Source organism: Dioscorea cayenensis, chromosome 7 (genome assembly GCF_009730915.1).
Source record: "Dioscorea cayenensis subsp. rotundata cultivar TDr96_F1 chromosome 7, TDr96_F1_v2_PseudoChromosome.rev07_lg8_w22 25.fasta, whole genome shotgun sequence".
Classification (NCBI taxonomy): Eukaryota; Viridiplantae; Streptophyta; class Magnoliopsida; order Dioscoreales; family Dioscoreaceae; genus Dioscorea; species Dioscorea cayenensis.
In genome coordinates, this window is record NC_052477.1 from 6,028,035 (window position 1) to 6,040,324 (window position 12,290).

At 32.4% G+C, this 12,290-nt stretch overlaps 1 pseudogene; it reads left to right on the forward strand.

Moving 5' to 3' along the window:
• The first annotated feature begins 183 nt into the window (after window positions 1-183).
• On the forward strand, window positions 184-9,376 carry LOC120265415 (annotated as a pseudogene).
• Window positions 9,377-12,290: the final 2,914 nt, after the last annotated feature.

Below are 12,290 nucleotides of genomic sequence, written 5' to 3' on the forward strand. Positions count from 1 at the left end.
CAAAGCATGTGCATGTACATGCATGTATTTCTTTCCTCTCTCGTTCACACTCTCTCTTTTTCTCTCTAAAAAATATATATATATAATTATTTTCGTGCATTTAAAGAGAAGCACATGCATGTTCATGCATGCATTTCTTCTCTTTTCTTCCCCATACTCTCTCTCTCTCTCTCTCTTTCGATCGATCGATCTCTTGGTGCTATCGAGATCGCCGGAACTAGGGTTCGTTCATCGTCGATTAGAGTTCCGTCAAGATGTTTAGCCGGGCGTCGAAGAAGAGCGACAACACGAGGTACAACGAGATACTTGGAGTCTCTAAGAATGCTTCGCAAGATGATCTAAAAAAGGTTTATCGTAAGGTGGCCATTAAGAACAATCCCGATCGGGAGAAGTTCAGGGAGTTAGCGCAGGCTTATTAGGTTCTTAGTGTCTCTGAGAAGCGTGAGATCTATGATCAATATGGAGAGGATGCTCTCAAGGCAGGAATGGGTGGCGTTCACTACAAGAAAGTTACATTTTAAAAACAGAATATTAGAAACAGAATTTATTCTGTTTTAATTTGCAATGCATTAACAACGGAATAACGATCGTTTTAAATATGATTTTTTTAATAACAACGAACTTACAAACAGGGCATTTAAAAAAATATGATTTATTAAAATTTTAAAAAGCTATCGGTTTCTACTCGCTTTTTAATAGAAATGGATGTAAAGCAGATTTAAAAATTAATATATTATTTAAATATCATTAATTATTAAAAATATCCAGTTTCAATCCCTTTCTATTAGAAAGGGACTGAAAACGCAGTTTAAAAATTAATATATTATTTAAATATCATTAAATATTAAAAAAATATTCGTTTTCAAATCCGTTTCTATTAGAAAGGACTAGAAAGCCCGATTTAAAAATTAATATATTATTTAAATATCATTAATTATTAAAAAAATATCAGTTTCTAATCCCTTTCTATTAGAAAGGACTGAAAACGGATTTAAAAATTAATATATTATTTAAATATCATTAAATATTAAAATTATTCGTTTCTAATCGGTTTATTAGAAAGGGATTTAGAAACGGATTTAAAAATTAATATATTATTTAAATATCATTAAATATTAAAAAAATATCCGTTTCTAATCCCTTTCTATTAGAAGGACTTTGAAAACGGATTTAAAAATTAATATATTATTTAAATATCATTAAATATTAAAAAAATATCAGTTTTCAATCCGTTTCTATTAGAAAGGGATTTAGAAACGGATTTAAAAAAATTAATATATTATTGCTTGCTATTAATGTCATGTTATCATCTCAAATAATTAATACTTATTCCATGAGAAATTATTTATATCAAAGTATTGAAATATTTGAAATGATTATAATTAGTTTAGACTAAAATTTATATAAACTTTAGTTTTTTCTTTCATAGAGTCTTATAAAATTATGTGCAAAATTATATATAAATAAATAAATTTAAAAAACTGCTTAATAAGCTAATCTTATGTCAAATAAAAATGTCTTAATAAGCTTGCTTCTCTTCTTCATGTTGCCTCTCTTCAATGGATCCCTCGAAGTACCCCCGCCGCCGTGCCGCCGTCGCCGCCGCGCATCTCCCTCTCCTTGCTTATCTCCGGCGTGTTCTTCTTTGTCGGTGTCATCGGGATCGTCTTCGCCATTGTCGTGCTCCTTCACCCCCCGAGGACACGCTTAGGAACTTCCGGTCAAGATCTAGCGTTGGTGGCGGTGCTGGGTTGGAGGATCGGCCGAAGCTGCTGGGTTTCGTCGGGGTGCAGACGGGGTTTGGATCCGCTGATCGTCAGGCTGCGCTTCGGAGTACTTGGTTCCCTTCCGATCCGGAGGCTCTAGCTCGGTACTTATTCTTCTTCTTCAATGCTTTGATTTTGATTTTTCGAGTTATAGATTTCAGCGAATTTAATGTGTATACATGGTTTGATTTTGATTTTTCGAGTTAGGCTCTAGCTCTAGTATCTTTGAGGAGTTCGATCATTAAGGGAATTTTAGGGTTCTCATTCCTAGTGCTTGATTTCTCTATTGAAGAGCTGAGAATCCTAGTTCCCATCCTGCCTTTTTTTTCCTCTCAAGTTGTTTGATGGATTGAAAACCTAATTAGATACCAGTTTCTCTGAGCTTAAATGGCTATAGAAAGCTAGAGTTGATAATTTTTAACAGCCTTTCTTTGGCATTGGTATTATTATCTACTAAACTACTACAAGTACTGGATTTGTAGAGGTTTTTATTTATTGAATTGTGTGTTTTTATTCTTGTTAATTTTTAGATCTATCTATTGATTGTTTTTTTCTTTGACTGTTAAAAGTGTTATTATTAAGAAATAATTTATATCCAAAGTATGTTAATTAAATAAATCATTAATTTTTTATGGAGATCAATGGCCTCTCCTAGATGAATTGAATGAAAATGGCTTGGAAAGACTCGAAAAACTATAATCTGAGTTGAAACCATAATCATTTATCATAAGACAATAAGCATGTTCTTCAGGTTCATCTGTATCCTTTATTTTAGGTTGAGAAGAAGAAGCTGAAGGATTTGATTCATAATTAGTGAATCGAAAGGATGAAGTATGTTTGTCTGTTGGCCAATAATGAATGCCAGTAGGGATCTTAGTCTTAGGAGTAAGATCTATAGACCAGTCTGTTCCTTCTAATAAGGATGGAGAGATAATTTTTCCTTGAATTTCCCTTATGCCTTTTGTTTCTAAATGCTGAAGGACATTTTGGATAGTAAGTTTATAGGCTGTGGCAGATGAATTTCCTAGACGTCCTACCAAAGCTTTTGAGATTAACAAATTTTCTCTATCCTGCATAGAATCATATCATTTTGTCTTTATAATTAATTTAAAAAATTTGCAGAAATCCCTAACACTGATTAACATGTTAGGAGCTAAATAACAGATTTCTACTCCTTTTGACATATCTACTTCCATGGAGCCAATTGTGGCTTTGTCTGGAATATTGTCAGATGAATCTACCAATGCAACCATAACTTTGGAACCATAATCATTACGATGGAGTGAATGAATTCCTATTAAGATTAAACCAATGTGAATCAAGGGATAACCTGCTTCATGCAGTTTATGCTTTGATTCTTGAGCAATGAAGCTCATTTCTACTTGTTTTGTAGAAGAACAACAAGAAATGATTTCCTCACTTCTATGTTGATAAACCATAGCTTTAGTTTCCCAAAACCCATGTTTATACAGAATTTCTGCAGGCACTAAATTTGCCTTACTTTCCTGCATAGTTTTTAACTGTTGAGCGGGGTCAACCAATTGCTCTAAAATAATCTTCTTTGAATGCTTTTTTCTTTTAGCTTTTTGGAAAACATTTGAATGGTACCCTCTAATAATGTCATGGCTGGGTAAGCCATAACCCATAATCTGTCTTTATTGGTTGATTTGAACATTACATATTCCTGTACATACTTTCTCCATTCATTGGTAATGCAGTCAACAAACTGCAAACAGTGAATAACTTGTTGAGCAAATTGCATATGTTTTGGACTTTGATGGTGAGAAACGAAATGCAATCAAGACCCTGTCCACATTACCCTTCAATCAACATTAGCCATTGTTAAGAAAGAGCGAATTACTAATGTCATGTATGGGGAGTCAATGTCTTCAACCATTTTTCAGGAGTCTGATCCATTCTTATTATTGTACCCAGTGGAAACTCTGGCCAGAGGGTCAAATCCTTTGCCTCGCTGTGTAGAGTTCTTGTTACTAGTTCTCAGATAATTGATATTGGAGCTTATAATTTGTAAACCTTCTTGCCATTAGTTTTTAATTTCTCAGAAATGCACAGGTCTCTTTCTTAATGATTCTGCCTTTGTGACAAAAACAGAAAGTTTTTAGTTCAATCATTTCTATGAGTTACTCAATTGAAATGTCACTGCTCAACAGGGTAGTGAATAATATATGAAACTTGATGCATTCTTTTCTCCACTGTACATGATGCAGGTTCTTTCATCGCGGAGTCTCATGGTATTTCTTATATACTATGTTATCTGATCAGTGGCTGCGGTCTTGCGTACAGGTGAGAACAATGGTAATATATGTTCAGTGATGACTGGATAGCTTTTATTGTCCATCAGTTCTGTTTCACATGGTGCCATGTGTAGATTATTGGGTATGTTCAAACTATATCAATTGATGCTGTTCTCTACTCCTAGATGTTTCCACTTCTTTATGAAAGTTTATGTTTTGCATTCTTTTGTTTCGTCTATGTATTCTTTATATCCTGTTAATGCTTGGCAAAATATGCAAATAAGATTAATGTACTTACAGCGACTTCTACCAGCTCTTTTGCAACATGGACACCTCATGCCATGTGATATGTTGTGTAATTTGAGATGAATTATGGCTCTTATGACAAAAGTTTTCATCATTGTTTCCTCAATTGTGATAATCCTGCCATGCATAATTTGGTTGAGTCTTTCTTTTAGCTTTGCTTGTAAGAAAAAGAAAAAAAAAAGAAATATATATATATATATATATAGATAAATGGAAATTTGGGTTACTCCACACAATTTATTCCATTGCCCCTCAAGGATTGCTTGGCAGAGGAAGTGTGGGAAGGTGTTAAACATAAATACTGGCAGCTAGACACATATTACCTACCCGTTTGTCAGGCTTCAAGTGACTCAGAGTGATGTTTTTGATCGAATTTTTTTCTGTTTTTATATGATTTGGAGTATGAGGAATGATATTATCACTTCAAAACTGCAGCTTTCATATAAGATGTGGCTGATGATCTGATCACATTATTAGCATAACCATCTCTAGCACATCTAGCTTGTTGAGCTGTAGATTTAGTGTTCTGGTTCAAAATAGGTCCAGGTGATAGGAATGAACTTTTCTCATTTGTTTGCTATTTAGTGCTGTAGTTCAGTTAACTTAGTGTGTTTCTGCTAGGTGTTGGTGTTTAAGTTATGCACACATTTTTCTCAAGTTGTATTCTATACTTGTATGCTCACTTCTTTACCTCTTAAATGATCCGGCCACTTCACATTTTATGTCCACTCCTTTTTGTTGCCTATTTACATGGTTCTGCTGGTTCATGTGAACTTTTGTTTTATGTACTTCCATAGATGGTTGACCACTAATATAGAATCAGATTAAAGTTTGTTGTAAGTCTAAATTCTTATCTAGTTTCCAAATAGATGAATATCATCTTTTATTCGAGATTTAATATCATATCTTTTTTTTCTCTTTGAGATGATCTAACGATTGAAAATACAAGTGTTCTTTTTTAATACAACCAAATTGCAGCCGGATGTATTTCTTTCAAATAAGAAAATGCTTTTACCACACAGACAAATCACCGTGCTATGTTATGGTTTCATTGTAGAGACATGTTATTATGTTATGAGTGGCTGTGATTGGTGCTTCTAAAAGAATGTTTGTTAGTTAACGTTTGGTCCTGGCGTTAAACTTCAAAGTAAGAAATAGTCCTTTCGAATTTGCTATGTTTGACTCTCATTTTGCCTCATGTTAGGAACAATTATTGAGAACTTGATTGCCTGGAGTATTTGAATCAGGTATGTTCTCTCTCTCTTTCATTTGGTTTCCTAGCCATCTGGTTTCCTATCCATTCATTGATCAGCACAAGTTCATTTAGTTTTGAACAATTTTTTTAGATAACTGGTTTCACTTTATACATTTGAGAGCTATTTAAGTCCTACTCTGCTTGTTTTTTTTCTATGATATGATGGTATCATTTGGAAATATTAAGGTTACCTGTCATAAACCAGGCGTGTCACTTCTGTAGATAGTTTTTCATGCATTCCAGGACCAGGACCTTTTCAAGTAAGCTGTCTCTGATGTGCCTGCAAATGATGTTATGTGGTTTGCATCCTACCTTTTTGTTACCTTTCAATATTGATTTCTGATTCAGTTATCAATTACTGAAACCCTAATGCATGAGTCATGACAAACATCAGCTGCTCATTAGTGTCAATTTTTTTGCTTTCTAGTTTGATGCTTTACAGAAATAATTTAGATGAAGCTTATACCCATTATGGTCCTAGGGGTGCAATGAAGCTGAGTTGAGTAGAGCTTTGAAGTGTTTAAGCTTGGCTTGGCAGAATTGTTTGTAAACTTGAGCTCGAAATTCTAAGCTCAAGCTTGTCTCGAATTTGTAAAAACTTAGCTCAGGCTCGATTTGAGCTCGGCTCAAAAATATTTGAGCCAAAAAAATCATATGTAGGGCTGCCAAAGAGCCAAGTTGTTCAGTGAGCTACTCAGAGCTCAATTCTAGAAAAACCTCGTTCTTTGAGCAAACAAGCCTAGTTCGAGTTTGAATAGCTAATCGAGCCAAGCACGAGTCTCACACTACTCGGCTCTTTTAAGACTCGTGAGCCTGCATAACAACTCACAAGCCTCCCTGCTCGTGAGCTTACTTAAAATTGAAAAACTCTCTTTAAGGGCAAGTAAATGAAAGTATATTACATGATTTATGCTTCTTAACATTCTCAATGTTTCTTTCAACTAATTTCAATATTATTTTTATATTGAAATTCATTATACATATAATCAAATTTATATTAATATTAATATTTATGTTTCATTTAGTATTATTAGATCATGATTAATGAATTGGCTCGTGAGTGAACTCATTTAGTAAGCTCGTGAGCCTTGATGAGTCGAGTAGTATGAGGCTCGAGCTTAATTTGATTAGCTACTCAAGCTTGAAAGTCAGATTCATGTTGGACTCGTTTGCTTAATGAACAAGTCCGAACCGAGCTCCTAGCGGCTTGGCTTGATGAATCTCTGAAACTGGTAGTTTATAAGCTTTTTTGGATCATGGATAAATTTTTTTGCTTTTTGACAACTTCATTGTCTGTACTGTATGTTTAATAATTATCTGACTTTGTTCTCTCAAGTCATCAACACATTCTATGAATACAGCAGCATTCAACATTCATACATGCAACTAGATAGCTTATGCAATCATTTTTCATATGTTGCCATTCTTAAACATAGGTCATTTGTTTCCCTTAATATCCATTTGTAGAATATAGTCTTTTGCATTTAAATTCTCAAATAAAAATTATATTATTTAAAATAATTGTCTTTTAAAAAATAAACTAGAGAGAGAGAGATACGTACCTTAAGTATATATGCATTAATTAGTCTTAAGAAGCATTCTAATAGACAATTAATTGCTCATCTTGTATCATTATTTCTCTCATTCTTAAAAACTTCATTATATATTGATGAGGTGGAAACCAAAGAAGAGTTCAGGAGTAATGATAATTTTTAAATGAGCTGTATTTATTTAGTATGATCTATTCTCAATAAATCATCATGCAGTAGTTAATGCCATCCATATGAGGAATATATTTGCAATCAAGAATGAATAATATGCCCCATCATCTTTATTGCTAAACCAGTGCCTAACTTTAGCCCTATATATATATACACACACATGGACACACACCACCAAAAAGGATATATAAAATATATCCAATTCACACCAAGTTCCACATATCACATCAATTAGAAAACTTCATCACTATCTTTTCCCCTCTATTTTTCTCCTAATCTTTCTTTTTTTTTATTTTATTAAATTAGTACCATTATATTCTATTAATATATATTATTATTTTAATTAATTATTATTATGTCCATGTGTAGGCAATGGGGCTAGCAACAACATGCTTTCCATCGGTCCACTCCAATTGATGGGGCGAAAGTAGTTGAGTTCTCAATTGTTTGTTGGTAAAGAGAAGGTATCACCTCTTTCTTGAGTTCTCAATTCATGTGTAGGCATGGAATTCTCCGGAATTTAAAACTCGGTGTGAGAAAGCTACCGCAAACCGACTCACGGAGATTGCAGGACCTGGATCTGGTATATCCCGACACACATGAGGTTCCATTTCTCATGCTTCCCATGCGGATAGATTGGTAATTTGTTTAATATTTATATAAATGTGCTTTTAAATTATAAAGAATTTGTTTGGTGCTAATTGTAACAAAATTCAATTTGTTGTATTATTCTAGTTGGCGATCATGATGTTGGCTTATAGTTGTATTTGTCGTATACTTATTATTTTGTGTTGAACATATATACTTAAATATTTCTTTTTGTATGAATTGATGAGTTTATCTTATTTGTTGGTGTTCTAGGTTAAAAATTTATGTAGCAGGTTTTTAAAAAAAATTAGGGATATAATTTTTATTTTATTTTATTGACTTAAATGTTAGAAACGGATTAGAAACGGATTTATTTGTTTGAATATTGTTTTTTAATTTTAAAAAAACTTTAGGAATGGATTAGGAACAAAAAAGCTATTGTTTCTAATAGGGGAACAAAAATAAAATAGAAAATATTCAGTTTGGAATCCATTTCTATTTTTGTAATTTAGAACGGATTAACAACACATCTTATTCCGTTTTAATTTTTCAAAAATTAGAAATATAATGCTTTCCGTTTCCAATCCGTTTCTAAATTTAGAAACAAAATATTTTTCTGTTTCTATTCAAATTAGAAACAAGGGTATTCAAAACAGATAAATTCCGTTTCTGATCCGTTGCTAATTCACTTTAGGAACGGATTAGAAACGAAAATTACTGTTTCTAAACAGTAATTTTCTTGTAGTGGTTGGTGGCCATGATCCATTTGACATCTTCAAGTCCTTCTTTGGTGGCAGTCCTTTTGGAGGAGGTGGGAGCAGCTGAGGGCGCAGGCAGAGGAGAGGTGATGATGTTATTCACCCCTTGAAGGTTTCATTGGAGGACCTCTATAATGGGACAGAAAAAAAAAAAGTCCTTCCATGATCCAACAGTTGCAACATCCTTGCAATGAGTGCAAAGGCACAGGTGAGACCATCGATGACAAGGACAGGTGTCCTCAGTGCAAGGGAGAGAAAGTTGTGCAAGAGAAGAAAGTGCTGAAGGTTGTTGTTGAGAAGGAGATGAAGAATGGCCAAAAGATTACCTTCCCTGGAGAGGCTGATGAAGTGTCTGATTGCATTAGAGGTGACATTGTGTTTGTCCTCCAATAAAATGATAATCCCAAGTTCAAGAGAAAGGATGATGATCTCTTTGTGGAGAACACACTATTTCTCACTGAGGCTCTCTGTGGCTTCTAGTTTGTGCTTACTCATTTAGATAATAGGCAGATACTCATCAAATCCTACCCTGGTAAGGTTGTCAAGACTGATCAATTTAAGGATTAAAGTTATTGTTGAACCTCGGAGCAACAATGAGATGGATGCACCAAAGTTAAAAAAATAAGTTCCTAGAGTTGCTATCAATTAAGGATTCACTGATCAAGTATGTCTCTGAACTCAACAAAAGGGTTTTCGCTAAATAAAATTATAACTAGCTTCATGGAAATTTCGTAGTTGTTGTGATTTCTATAATTATAATCTATGCTTAGGTGTGCTTATTATTATTTGCTATATATATTCCTAGATAAGATTTTCATTGCTAGCGCTAATGTGCTCATCTATGTTCATATGACTATGACAGAAGCTACTGCCTCTTAATGTAGTTACATTATAATTCTAGCAATGGAGCTTCGTTATTGATAAAAAACGAAGAATGAGTAAAAAGAGGAAAAAATGAAGGAAGAATGAAAAAAAAGAAAAAAAAAATGAAGGATGGGTTAAAAAAAAGAGAGAAAAAATGGAGGAAGAGTGAAAAGAGAGAAGTAAAAAAAAGAGGAAAAAAATGAAGGATGAGTTAGAGAAGAGAAAAAAATTAAGGGTAAAAAAAATGAGAAAGAAGGAAAAAATGAAGAGGGAAAAATTAAAAAAAAATGAAGGAAGATAAAAAAAAAAAGAGAAGATATGAAAATGAATGATGGAGGAATTTATAGAGGATATTTTGGTAATTTTCTTTGCAGGGCCTCCTCTAGAAAAATCCTATGAAATTTCTCTCATTCCACCTTGAAGTTTTGACTTTCTTGGGGTAACGAGAAATTTTCTATGAAATTTCTCTCATTCCACTATGAAGCTTGACTTTCTTGGGGTAACGTGAAATTTTCTATGAAATTTCTCTCATTCCACCGTGAAGCTTGACTTTCTTGGGGTAACGAAAATTTCTATGAAATTTCTCTTATTCAACCTTGAAGTTTTGACTTTCTTGGGTAACGAGAATTTTTATGAAATTTCTCTCATTCCACCTTGAAATCTTGACTTTCTTGGGGTAATGAGAATTTCTATGAAATTTCTCTCATTTCAACTTGAAGTCTTGACTTTCTTGGGGTAACGAGAAATTTTCTATAAATTTCTCTCATTCTACCTTGAAGTCTTAACTTTTTTGGGGTAACGAGAAATTTTCCTGATTTCTCTCATCCCACTTTGAAGTTTTGACTTTCTTGGGGTAACGAGAAATTTTTTCATGATTTCTCTCATTCCACCTTGAAGTCTTGACACTCTTGGGGTAAAGAGAAATTTGTCATAAAAAAATCAAATCCACTCTTCAAGCTTATTTTAAGGTCTTTTGACACTCACTGGAGTAAAAAAAGGTGAAATGAAAAGAAAAAATAAAAAATTTTGAAATGGAAAGAAGTGTTAAAAAAAAAAAAAAGTTCACAAAAAAATATCTCTCGTCAACACTTATTTAAAAAAAATTGACAAAAATTTTCTTAAAGTTCATTATGAGGTCTTATTTGCGAAAATGAAGTGGAGAACTCAATTGGTGGCTTAACAAATGGAAATCAAGTTCATAATTATAGCTTGAAATCTATTTTAAAAGCAAAATCAAAATTATCAAGTTAATGACCTAACCATGTTGAAGGTCATGACTTATCCAATGGTCAAGGCTCAAAAGCATTGAAGAGTCAAGACCTAAATACCTCATGCAAGCGACAAATGCAACTTTGAAGTTTCAAGACACCAAGAAGTCAAAGACGTGAGGAGTTTCACAAGTCAAGGAGCTGGAGATTTTACAAGCACAAAGAGTCAAAGTCTTCAGCGATAAAAGAAGCAAAAGTGACCTAGTAGGCAACTCATAAATGTAGAGTGGCCGCAGCTTGAGAACTAAGCAATATGTCAAGACACAAACCCACATACAAAAAAGAAGAAATCAAGGAGGGTCATATTCACAGAGTTAAAAGGATCTTCTGACATACTTTCAATATAGGAGCTAAGAGCGCCAGCTAAAAAAAATTTTTTGTAGAGCATGATAGAAATAGCTCTTTCTTAAAAATCTCTTGTTAAGCTCTCTTAGAGAATAACTCTTTTACTTTTGTATTCCTGTCTATGATCATGTGTTCACATGCATCTTTGAAATTAATAAAAAAATTATTATGTTTACTCAGTCACTTCTCATTCACACTTGTTTTTTAATCGGAGGTTCTTATGACATTGTCTGGGGTAATTAATATTAGGGGCTTGTCTCTAATAGGAGTCATGACCCCGCAATCATCTGACATATAAAAAAAATTAAATTTTGATTTGTGATCCATGCTTTTTAACCGGTCTAACCCTAATTAAAGGCCGGGTGAAAAGAAAGGAGCCCACATACTTAAATAACTTTAAAGTTAAGTGTTATTAAGAACAAAATTTTAGGAAAAGCATTATAATTTAAAATTATTTGAAGCGTTTAAAATCCTCAAAACTTTGTGATTTTTTTAAGAGTAAAAAATAAATATTTTTAACATTTTATAAATCATAAAAAAAAATCCAATGTGGAATTGGGAAAAAATTACCCGTTTGGATGAGGGTAATGATACCCAAGGAATGTGAATCATAATCCCCCATCCTTGTTAATCCTTGTTTGGGTTGTTAGGGTAACGAAAGTCCCATTGCTTTGATGGAATGGTCCAAAGATGGTTGGACCATCCCATCAATGGAATTCCCATTACCCCCAAAATGGGATTTATGAGAGGGGTAATAGAGTGTAATGCCAATATTATCTCTATCTTTACATTTAATTAATATTTAAATTAATATAATTTATTAATAAAATAAACTATAATTAAAAAAATAATGTTATTTATTTTTATTTTTGTTAATTAATTATATGTTAATAAAAAATTATTAATTTAAATAAATAATAATAATAATTTAAATTATAATAACATATTTACATATTGATTAACATAATCAAATAAATTAAATATCATTATTTTTTAACTATTATTTTTTAATTATTATAATTAAATATGTGAATTAATTATATTAAGTTTAAATATTTAATTATAATAAATTAAAGTAAATAATTATAATCGAAATATTTAATAATAAATAATATTAAATATTTATTATTGAACATAATTTATTATATTATATAAGATGATGTT